Here is a 12,217-nt window from a genome sequence, read left to right as displayed (position 1 = left end):
ATACTATTATCTATCTATCTATCTCATATATATCTATATTATCTATCTATCTATGTATATTATCTATCTATCTATTATCTATGTATCTCATATCTATCTATCTGTCTCATATCTCTCTATATATCTATTTATCTATCTATCTCATATCTATCTTTCTATCTCATATCTATCTATCATCTATCCCATATCTATTATCTATCTATCTATTATCTATCTATCTATCTCATATATATCTATATTATCTATCTATCTATGTATATTATCTATCTATCTATTATCTATGTATCTCATATCTATCTATCTGTCTCATATCTCTCTATATATCTATTTATCTATCTATCTCATATCTATCTTTCTATATCATATCTATTATCTATCTATCTATCTATCTATTATCTATCTATATATCTATTTATCTATCTATCTATCTCATATTTATCTATCTATCATCTATCGATCTATCTATTTTTGACCAGGGTTAGAGACACACTCTGTAATGTACTGTGCTTATTCATTACAAATAAATGTATGAAATGTGTCCCACCATCTCAGACATAAATGATACATAATTCCCATCTATTTGATGATTACCAATAATTATCGTATCTCAGCTGAGAAAACGAAGCATCTGCTCTTCTAAACCTGCGGTGACTATATCCGCTGCGCCTGTGAGATGGAGGAAGCCCCCTTTACATTATCTATCGGCACCTTCTGTAATAACACATCACAATATTGTCTCCAGACAAGACCGGGCATTTACTGTCCTTTCACTTTATTTCTAATCACCTCATTCTGGAATATGGCCATGGATGTGAAATCAATAAAATGACCTCTAAAAACCCTGTGAACTCCCATGACATTAAATGCACAGCACTCCCTGGTCTCTGCCACATAGATGATGATTACTAAAATGTTCTCACTGCAAAAAATCATATGCTAAGAAATAACACTACAATCTATAGCAGTGATGCCCCCATGTCACATGTAACTAAGCAAAAGTCAAGTTATAGGAAGAAACACACCAGATCTTCCTTGGAGATTATTTACCCACTGTATTCTGAGGACACTGGGTATGGGAAAAGCCCTTTAATCTGGCACCCAATAATTTGGAAAGGCATTTGTTTGTACCTTAGAACTGGTATACAACAGCTCAGAAGGCCAGAAACAGAAGACTGAGCTTTCTTAATTAGTTAGGAATGTGCTCTGATTATAAAAGATTCATCTTTGGCCACCGCTCGAGCGATGCGAGTGAGGAGGAGGAGCGTTGAAGTGAGCAGACAGATTGTGCACACCCCCTCCTCATCCCTAAAGTCACTTGCTCGCTACCTTTCCGGAAGCATCAAGAAGGTAGCCACAGATGGGCAGCAGCCGGGTGTCCGAGAGCGCCCATAGCTACATTGTGTGCACGCCCGACTGACACCTGGAGCACAACGCTGGACTCTTCTAGTCTGCAAATGCAGACCTGCAAACTGATTTTAGTCAGTGTACGCTCTTTCCACGCCGAGGGTGCACCGCTGTGCCCTCATTTGTATATTAAAAGTAAATTTTTCAGCAAATATTAAGTTAAATTGTATATTCCTGGTATGATTTTTATAGGGGCTACATCCCCTATAAGTGCTCGATCACACAAGCGTATATATTGGACGAGTGCTATGTGATGTTTTATCGGATAGCCCTTGGACCAATATTATAATATGAGGCAGCTCAGATCTGCGTTTTTTTCTCATGCTGATTCGGCATGCTGCGAGTGGTTCCACAAATCGGATCACACACACCCATTCAAGTCTATGAGTGCCTGTAAAATATCGGACTGCACTCAAATGACATCTGAGTGCAGTCCGATTACCGTGAACTCAGACAATGGAGAAGATGGAGAAGATAAGTTTTCCGTCTTCTCCGCACCTGTGATCTGATTCCCTCATGCGAGACAATCGGATCACGGTAAAGTGACACTCGGCTCAATGTCTGATCAGAATATGAGCAGAGTGTCTTTGCTATAAAAGATCAGATTCTCTCGGAAGACAGAATCATCGCTCGGGTGAGTGAGCCTTATAAATGTTTAGGCCTCATTCACACATCTGTGTTTAAACACGTCTATAAAAAATTTGAACCAGAGTTATCAGTGTTTTGGATCAGTGTTTTTACCATCAGTGTTTTTCATGGATGGATAAATAAATAACAAAGCTTGATACCGGAAAAAAAAGGACATGTCTCCATGAAAAAACACGGACATGTGAATAGCCCCATAGATTATAATGTGCACGTGTTGCATCCGTGAAAAGCATGGATAAAGCATGTGAATGAGGCCTAACTGGCACTTTGCGGGTGACTTTCTCCCATGTAATTATCCCTCCAGGATAAAAAAAAACATTTTCTGTCATCTCCAGCTGTACCAAAGTCTAGATTAAATATAACTCTTGGCAACATCAGGGATTACTTCTGCCAAATATCTTATTTTCCCTAATTTCTTCGGCCTCGGTACATTTTTCTGTCCTTTGTTGACAGATCTGGACTCCTAAATGCACAATAGTTTAATTTGTGCAATATTTTCATTATTCTGGACATGACTTTAATACCCTTAAAACTCTTTGTGTTTGCGATGATGACATAGCTGGAGACATATTTATTATCTTGGAGACGGCTTCAGACATGACACATTCCTCTCATTTTGGATGAATAAAATACTAGAAGTTCCCTAAAGTAAACTAATAACTATGTTATCATACCCATTGCTGTTTGGATACTGGTGCAATGGGTAATAAAAAGCTAAAACATAAATTGTTGCCATAGTGCACCCTGCTCTTTTTTAAATAATTAAAAATACATATTGCTTTACAGCTGGCACCTGAACTGGAAAAACATGGAAAAAGTGACCCATTGACTTCTATGGGAACACGTGGTGCATTTGTTGCGCCCCTGAGGGTTCAGTCGCCACAGAAGTATTGTATCTCACCCAGAGGTGTGGTATCTCACTCTCAGGTAAGGAAGGAGTACTGCCCGGGACCCTAACACCTGAATTCACTACACCACATTTCAGAGGGCAGGGCAAGATTGCTCCTACGGGAGAGCACAGCCCCTGGTCCCTGGCTGGAGTGGGGGGAACCACAGTAAAGGGGAACCACGTAGTGGGTGTGGGTGGAGGAAGTAGTTAAGGGGAGCACATAGAAGAAAGATATAAGTATAGACACCATCTTAGAAAGACATGCCAGTCAGAGGAGGAGAAGTGACAGGAGTAGAGGCTCTGTACGAGCTCTGCTCCAGAGGCGGGCCTGGACAGTGAGGCCCAAGTCTGAGAGGAGAAGGAGAGAAGAGAGGAGAGGGAGCAGGAAGGCTCCAGGAACGGAAGAAAGGACCATAGGGGTACGGGCCGTGCAGAAGGCCACCAGTACGCTCGCATCTACTGGGAGGTGGAGGGGTCAGGCTGCATATAGGGTACCGGATCCCTCAACTAGCGAAAGATTGCATATCTTAACTAGAGACCGGAGGCTGCAGTATTTCATGTCCTGTAGCCAACATTCCATACCAGTCTCCCCAGGAAGGTAACTACATAGGAGCCAGGGGACGGAACAGACGTCGCCCGCCAAGGCCCGCCGATACTGGACTGGGACACTTGGTATGAGGTTCAGGGAGACAGCCAGAGAGAAGACACAGAAGGGGGTCCTGCGAAGTACTCCGGAGCTATCTGAGGGTGGACTGAACCCCTCACTGAGTAAACGCAGCACGACGTAGACAGTTATACTGAGCTCTGTAACTTGGACTGCAATAACCGTGAGTAAAGACCCTGGGGCTGCACCACCTTGTCTCTGTGTTTCTTGCTGCACCATCTCTCCCTGCACTACAACGCCCAGCACAACCACCATCATCCACACACTGCCCTGAAGCTAACTCTTCCTGTGGGGAGTTGTACCATCATTGCTGCAGAACCACCAGCTTCAGAGGACTGTTCCGCAGTGGCGGCCCCCTTTAACCGCATTCCACAGGTGGCGTAGTCGGACTCTTTAATAAAACCTATACATATAATTTCCCTTGCATTGACCGCCCTGGGTCACGGACCGGGTCACCGCCACTGTGACTACAACCCCCAGCATACACCGCCCCGGCACTGGTACCCCACGGCCCAGGGGGCACGTCACATATGCCCAGCAGAGACAGGGAGGAGGAGCAGCAGAGAGAGAGGAGGAGGAGGAGCAGTGAGAGAGGAGGAGGAGCAGTGAGAGAGGAGGAGGCGCAGCAGAGAGAGAGGAGGAGAAGGAGCGACAGAGAGAGAGATGAGCAGCAGAGAGAGGGAAGATGAGCAGCAGTGAGGGAGGAGGAGGAGCAAAATAGAGAGGCAGAATGGAGGAGGAACAGCAGAGAGAGGGAGGAGGAGCAGCAAAAAAAGGGAGGAGGAGAAGCTGAGAGAGGGAGGAGCAGCTGAGAGAGGGAGGAGGAGCAGCAGAGAGAGGGAGGAGGAGCAGCTGAGAGAGGGAGGAGGAGAAGCAGAGAGAGGGAGGAGCAGAAAGAGGAAGGAGGAGCTGCAGAGAGAGGAGGAGGGAGGAGGAGCAACAGAGTGAGAGGAGAAGGGAGGAGGAACAGCAGACAGAGGGAGGAGCAGCTGCAGAGACAGAGGAAGGTGGAACAGCATAGAAGGAGGAGGAGCAGCAGAGAGAGGAGGAGGAGCAGCAGTGAGAGAGGAGGAGCAGCAGTGAGAGAGGAGGAGGAGCAGCAGTGAGAGGGAGGAGAAGCAGCAGTGAAGAGGAGGCACAGCAGAGAGAGAGAAGGAGCAACAGAGAGAGAGATGAGCAGTAGAGAGAGGGAAGATGAGCAGCAGTGAGGGAGGAGAAGGAGCAAAATAGAGAGGCAGAATGGAGGAGGAGCAGAGAGAGAGTGAGGAGGGAGGAGGAGCAGTAAAAAGAGGGAGGAGGTGAAGCTGAGAGAGGGAGGAGGGAGGAGAAGCTGAGAGAGGGAGGAGGAGCAGCAGAGAAAGGGAGTAGGAGCAGCTGAGAGAGGGAAGAGGAGAAGCAGAGAGAGGGAGGAGCAGAAAGAGGGAGGAGGAAGGAGGAGCAGCAGAGAGGGAGGAGGAGCAACAGAGAGAGAGGAGAAGGGAGGAGGAGCAGCAGAGAGGGAGGAGGAGCAGCAGAGAGAGAGGGAGGAGGGAGGTGGAACAACATAGAAGGAGGAGGAGCAGCAGCCAGAGGGAAGAGGAGCAGCAGAAGGAGGGAGGAGCAGCAGAGAGAGGGAGGAGGAGCAGCAGAGTTGTCCTCATCATCTATTATCAGCAGCAGGGGTGTAATTCTAATAGATGCAGGGGTTGCAATCGCACTGCAGCCCCGGCGTCTAGGGGGCCCGAAAGGTCCCTTTGTTCCATTTGAAAAGACTTTTAATATTAAAGAGCTGCATTAATTCTGGGTCCTATTGAGGTTTTGCATTGGGGCCCACAAGCTGCAAGTTATACCACTAGGTCAGCAGTGTGATCTTGACTTATATCCCTATGTCTTAATAATATAAAGGTACATTTAAAGGGACCCCAAACATTTTTATATATGTAAAATAATAAATAAAGCAGCAACTCAACTTCCCTGGGTGCAATGTCACCTCTCTGCTGCTGGTCCGATCTCAATGTTTTGACATCAGCGTTGACATCACGTCGATAGCTCACATCAACACTGCCACCAGTCACTGAGCTCAGCGGATCTGCCAATGTAGACAGTAACTGGCTGCAGCGGTAATGTGAGCAGACAACGTGATATCACTTCTGCAGCCAAAACACTGAGCCTGGGAGGAGCGACAGAGAGATAAATCTAAGATCTGGGGAAGGAGAGCACTTGCTCTATTTGTTATGTTACTTATATAAAAGTGTTTGGGATCCAAAACCCCGTTAAAATTGAGAACGAGGTAAACATCTTATACGGTGCTGTCGTTTTACAAATTTCTTATACTTTCTATGAACGAATAATTCAGAATTGTCTGATAAGATGGCAACTATCTTCTCTTATTAAGTCTGGATTAATATAATTTTATAAAAAGTATAATTGTATTATTTTTATATTTCTAAAGGTTTACAACACAGACACCGAGCCCGTACGTGGATATATGTATACTTATTAAATTGAAGATATTGCAGGATGCAGCTTGATGGGATACAAAATACATGTCCACCTAGTGGACAAAACATAGTAAGGTATAAATCAGCTCTACAGCTGAGAGCGCTGCTGTGAAGTATAATAAAGCTGTATCAGTATCGCCTCCTTACCGTCACAGCAATCTCAGGCTTAATTACTACCAGAGCGGCTGTGAAATCAATCCAGACGATGCGCAAATTCATTCATAAATACTATACTATGCATGGCAGAAAAGGATGTTGCCACCGTGATTTTATTGGATAGAAATATACATTTTTTATTGGGTAAAATCCCCTTTACATCTCTGCTATGTTATGGTGGTCTACTGCAAATGAGGGTGTTCTTCCCTTTACATCTTCTTCCCTGGTGGGCTAGGGTAAAATAGTGGGTTCAAGTTTTTTTTTCTGAAAGTCTTGGGTAAAATTGGCGAGTAAAGACAAACTATCACTTGCTCAAACAAATTGACTTAAAGGGGTTGTCCAGCCTTGAGGCTCAAGTCTGCAGTCACTCTATGTATCCCAAGGCCGGACAACCCCTATAAATACTCTATATGACTGCAGACTTTTGAATCCTCACAGTGCGCACAATGTGTGCTGTCAGCATTCTCCAACGCCGGCAGCGGATGGTCATATGACTGCTAGCAGGTTTGGACTAGCCTATTAGAGAACCGGGGAATCCTTCGGTGGGCCCTGGTTTATCCTTCAGGAGAGTTCATAGTGAAAACCTTGCAGCTGCTATGGGGCTCTTGAGTGGGGGGACGGGGACGGTGGTGGGCCCTCAGAATCAAATCCTTTGGTGGGCCCAATGTTCTTCAATCTGATACTGACTGAAAGTATGTGATTTGCATATTTCTGGCCACATTCCGACTAGACGTATCCAGCCTCGCTCAATTCACTTGTATTGAGTGAGGCCATGAACGTCTAGTCGGCAAGTGACAGCATGTATGCAAATTGCATAGCTGCGGTCACATGCTCGCCATCCTCGTGAGGATTTACAAGTCTGCAGTCACTTAGAGTGATTGCAGATTTGTAGCCCAAGGTAGGACGACCTCTTTAAATCAGTCTGAGAATCTTCTCTGGGGGAGTGCGCTTTCACCCCTCCCAGATGCCGATAATCACAAAATCTGCGATGTCTGAATCTGCAAGACTGATAAAGCAGCGTCTGGGCGGGGTGAAAGAACATGGCACCAGAGAAAAGTCCCAGAAATGTTCAGTCGTACCATAAGCAGAGATTTCACATATTGAACCCCAATAGCAATAAATGGCGACTATCTCAGCAATAGAGTGACGCAGCGCAAAACAGAAAAAAGTGGCAGAATCAGGGGAGCAAAGGGATTTTTGCAAGGTATTTACCTTCATTTTTGTGAGCAAGTGACAGGACATCTTTAATACCTTGTGGTCTAGTATATTGTAAAAGAAGGTGTTAATATCTTGTTCCATGGTTGTCTGAGTAAAATTGAAGGTTGATATCTGGTTATCTAGTTTTACTATAAAGCATGTTTATATATTTTTTCCTTGTGTTCTAGAATGAAATGAGAGGTCAATACCTGAGGGATATTCCTGGTGGTCTCGTGTAAATGAGGGTTTTCATAGCTTGGTCCCTGATGATCTAGGGTAAAATACAAGTTAATATCTGGTGGTTAACTCACCTCCCAGACTCCGGTAGGTATCCTGGGGGGTCTTGCTGGGGTACAAATAGAGCAGTGGTGCTCATAAGACACCAACACCCCTTTCAAAGGGAGCCTTGTTCTTGCAAACATTGGGGGACCCAGCAGTGAGTCTCCCAGTGAAAAGTACGGTAAGTTGTCAAGAGGGACGTAGCTACAATAATTGCAGGGGCTGCAATCACACCTGGGCCCTGGAGCCTAAGGGACCCAAAAAGTCCCTTTGGCATATATAAAAAGACCCATCCTATAAAAAGGTTGTCCGGTCCAAACTGATAAGTCTGCAGTCACTCTGCGAACGCACTGTGCGCTGCGGGGATTCACCGGTTTCGGAGTTGGGACCAGAGGCTATGTATGAATTATACATACTCCTGGCCAGGGGGCGTGGCCTCGCTCTCCGTACAGTTGTATGGAGCAAGGCTGTGTCCTCTAGTTGGCCACGCCCACTGGTTGGGCACATCTCTACAAGAGGCGTGGCCTCTCTCAATACAAGTGTTTGTAGCGAGGCCACGCCCACTTGCCAGGAGTATGTATAACTCATATATACCCTCCGGTCCCGACTCTGAAAACGGCAAATCCCTGCAGCGCACAGTGCGGGGGGATTCATAAGTCTGCAGTCACACAGAGTGACTCCAGACTTAATGGTTTGGACCAGACAACCCCTTTAAAGACTTGCAATAATTGGGGGCCCCAGTGGATATTTTTCTTTGGGTGCCCATGAGCTTCAAGTTACACCACTGGATATCACCTGTTACACCACTGGATATCACCTATTCTGCAAATAGGTGATAATTTGCATCCTCCTTTAAGGAAGAAGCCAGGGAGCTTTGGTGCTTTGCTTCTCCCACCAGACTTCTTATAGTACAAAACATACACTACATATAAATAAAGAAAATGTGAAAAATTCCAAAAATGTACATCAGATGCATTTGGAATCATTTTACGTTCTGTTGTAACAATTTTACGATACGCATTTAACACGGTCATTAGTAACACTTAAATTATAGATATAAAAGTTTGTGAACTTCTGAAACACATCAACTTTTATTTATTATTTTTTTTAGACACCCAGCAATTAACGAGACTCTTCAGCTAAAACAAACTACAACATTTTACAGTCCTGCCCTTTCTGAGGATTGCTCGTAGCTTCCCAAGTCATGAATCATACAGAACTGTTTATGTGGACTGCTAGCACGAGTCCTATTCTTCAATTGAAAACATATGTCTACCCGGCAGAATATTTTTGGAAATAATCAACTAATGAAACGCGGCCTGATGACACGAAAGTGCTGCTTGGGTTTTTGTTTAATGTACATTGATTTTTTTATGTCCGTCGCTTCCTACTCAGATGTCAACAATATAGAATCCCAGTACGCTATCTGGACTCCAGCTTAAATTCCTTTACCAATGGCCTGTAAGTACTCAGATGTCAGGGATTTACTCCGAGCATGGAAAGCAGAAAGGAATAAAACAAGTGCAGAACTAGTGCAGGTTTAACCGGGAAATTATTTAAAGGGAAACTCCACCTTTATCTATGATTAGCTAAACAGCCAATGAATGTAAAATCTTGCATTGGTGACATCAAGTATTGCTACAGTTTTCAACGTCTACATAAAGGTATTGTTCAGACTTGCAGACTTCTAAATTCTGACAGCGTGCGCACCACTGGTGCAAGCATTTTGCATACTTGAGGTCACATGCCAACTAGTCAGGTTTATCCTCCATAGAGGTGCAGAAGATATGCAAGTCTAGTCGGAATGTAAGAGGAAGTATGCAAATCGAATACATATGGTCACCATAACGGAGGACCCTGACAGCGTGCACACCGCCGGTGCAAGCATTGTGCATACTTGAGGTCACATGCCGACTAGTCATGTTTATCCTCCATAGGACTGCAGAAGATATGTAAGTCTAGTTGGAATGTAAAAGGAAATATGCATAGAATACATATAGTCACGTAACTGCTCGCAACAACGGTGCAGTTCACATGCTGTCAGGATTCAGAAGTTTGCACTCGCATAGAGTGACTGCAGAGTTTCAACCCGAGCCTGGATAACCCCATTAATTTATAGTTTCTTTTTTCCTGGGCAACAAACAAAAAATGATCTGGTTTCCTAGAAACTATCGACAAGCTGCTGCTGATGTAATTATTAGCGGTGATCAAAAAGTTTCACTGGGTCCAGCAGCCATGTTGGTAATCCGTAGCCGCCCATCAGAGCCTTGTTAACCTCCTATTACTTGCATGGAATCCTCACCACCTCTTCTAGTTCGTAGCGATGGTAGCAGGTACGAGGGGGTTTGCAGGGCTTTCACCCGACAACCAAGGTCCTGTGAACAGTGGCGTAACTTGAAGCTCATGGGTTACTAATGACCATGTTAAACGCATATCATAAAATTATTACACACACAGCGTAACATTATTCCAAACGCATCTGATGTACATTTTTGGAATTTTTAACATTTTCTTTACTCATATGTAGCATATGTTTTGTACAATAAGAAATAGTTTTTGGCAAGTAGGGTGGGAGAAGCAAGGCTTTAAAGCTCCCTAGATTCTTCCTTAAAGGTGGACGCAAATTATCACCTACAGTCTTTGCAGAATAGGTGATATCCAGTGGCGTAACTTGAAGCTCATGAGTCCCAAAGCAAAAGCTCCAATGGGGTTCCCAATTATTTCAAGCCTTTAATAGGATGGACCTTTTCATACAGGCCAAAGAGACTTTTTGGGCCCCTTAGGCTCCACGGCCCGCGCCTATTCAATCTTTTTGCTCAACTCTAGTAATTATGTTTTTCTTTTATTGTTTATTCTTTTTCCCTATTGTTTATCTTCTTTGTATCCTTTATGGGAACTCTATTGTTGCATATAATAATGACTTGTGTTCCGTTACCATAATATACTCTGCAGCTCTGCTCAATAAAGCATAAATCCTTAAGGTAGATTCACACGTGACATATTTTAAGCCACAGATTTGACTGCAGTGAATCCATGGTAAGATCTGATGAACGCATTGTTGGTCCCAATGTTAGCCTATGTGCTAGCTTACATTGGCTTATTTTTTCACAAGGACGGTCTGAAAAAATATTGCAGCATTCTCTAGTCTGGTCCATATGTGCCCTTATTTTAGAGATAAGAATAACAGATACACAACAGCAACTTGCTGACAGTTTCCATGTAGAACTTTATATTGCAAATACCAAAAATGACCGGTCAATGTAAATACAAAGGGGAGCATCCCTTTAAATTGCAGATATGATGCAAGGACAGTATTTATCCTGTAGAAGTTCAGGCATTGAACCCCAGTTTTTTAAAGCATTTAATCCCTTGCCAAATGATTCTATACAGTGCAGATGACTCGCCCCCTGGGCCGTGGGGCACGCGGATCCGGGCAATAGGGAGACGCTGGGAGTAGTAGTGGCGGCCCGGTCCCGCGGCTCAGGGTGGTCAGACCAATGGTAGTCTGCTACTGTACTTTAGATAATGTCCGACTACGCCACCCGTGGATTGCGGTTATTAGGAACCGCCGCTGCAAGGCAGTCCGCTGGGGCCGATGATGAAGGCAGCTGGGATGGTGTGACTCCCCACGGGAAGAGTGCGGCCCCAGGGCAGTGTAGTGGATGGTGGGAGTGATGGTGGTGAGAGTCCCCGTGCTGATAGTGCTGGAGGAGCGAAAGAGCACACAGACAACGTACTGCAGTCCAATGTCGTTTACTCACAGTTCAGGTACTCCAGGTCACTTCTGTACAGGTAGTGACCGCCCGAGCCGTGCTGCGTCCACCAGGTGCGGGGCTCGGTCAACTCCCAGGCAGTTCAGGAGCATGGCACATGACCCCCTTTAATCCTTTCTCTGGCCTGCCTCACCAGTGACCCACTTTTGTCCAGCTGCCGCAGACTTGTGCGGTTAAACGTGGGCCCCGTCCTCCGCTGTCCTATATGGTGCCTTCCTAGCAGGTTTGATGAGGTGTCGCACCAATAAATGATCACGACGACCGGTCTTTGGCTGAGGGTAGTTTCTCCTCCACCAACTTGGGATCCGGTACCCTTAATCTGCCTGACCCTTCACCCTGGATTCTCGTGGGTTCTTAGGGTCCCTTCCACCTTCTTGTTCCTGAGCCCTTCTGTTTCTCTCTCTCTTCTCCTCCTTCTCTTGGCCTCTTCTCCAGGCCCACTTCTCCTTCTCCTCTCAGGCTCCGGCCTCTTCTCTAGGCCTGCCTCTGGAGCAGCACTCAGCCTGAGCTGCTGCTCCCTGTCAGCTCTCCTCTCCTCACAGACTGAACTGAACTAAGATGGTGCCCACCTTTTATACCTCCCTCTGACCATGAGCCCAGGTGACCAGCAACCAATGGGCTCCTTCCTACGCTCAGGAACCAACCCCTATCTGCTCCTACAGCACTGGGTGTTCCACCCCCCTCCCCACTCCAGACAGGGACATAGTAGGTCGTGCCTGCACTTCTG

At 45.4% G+C, this 12,217-nt stretch overlaps 1 protein-coding gene across 4 annotated transcripts in view; it reads right to left on the bottom strand.

The window, feature by feature from the left end:
• Positions 1-12,217, bottom strand: part of CACNB2 (calcium voltage-gated channel auxiliary subunit beta 2) — a 433,018-nt gene that overhangs the window by 111,645 nt on the left and 309,156 nt on the right. The gene's annotated exons all lie outside the window — the stretch shown is intronic.

Source organism: Phyllobates terribilis, unplaced genomic scaffold (genome assembly GCF_046119375.1).
Source record: "Phyllobates terribilis strain yellow unplaced genomic scaffold, ASM4611937v1 Scaffold_4__5_contigs__length_816908805, whole genome shotgun sequence".
Classification (NCBI taxonomy): Eukaryota; Metazoa; Chordata; class Amphibia; order Anura; family Dendrobatidae; genus Phyllobates; species Phyllobates terribilis.
This window is presented reverse-complemented; position numbering and strand designations above follow the sequence as displayed.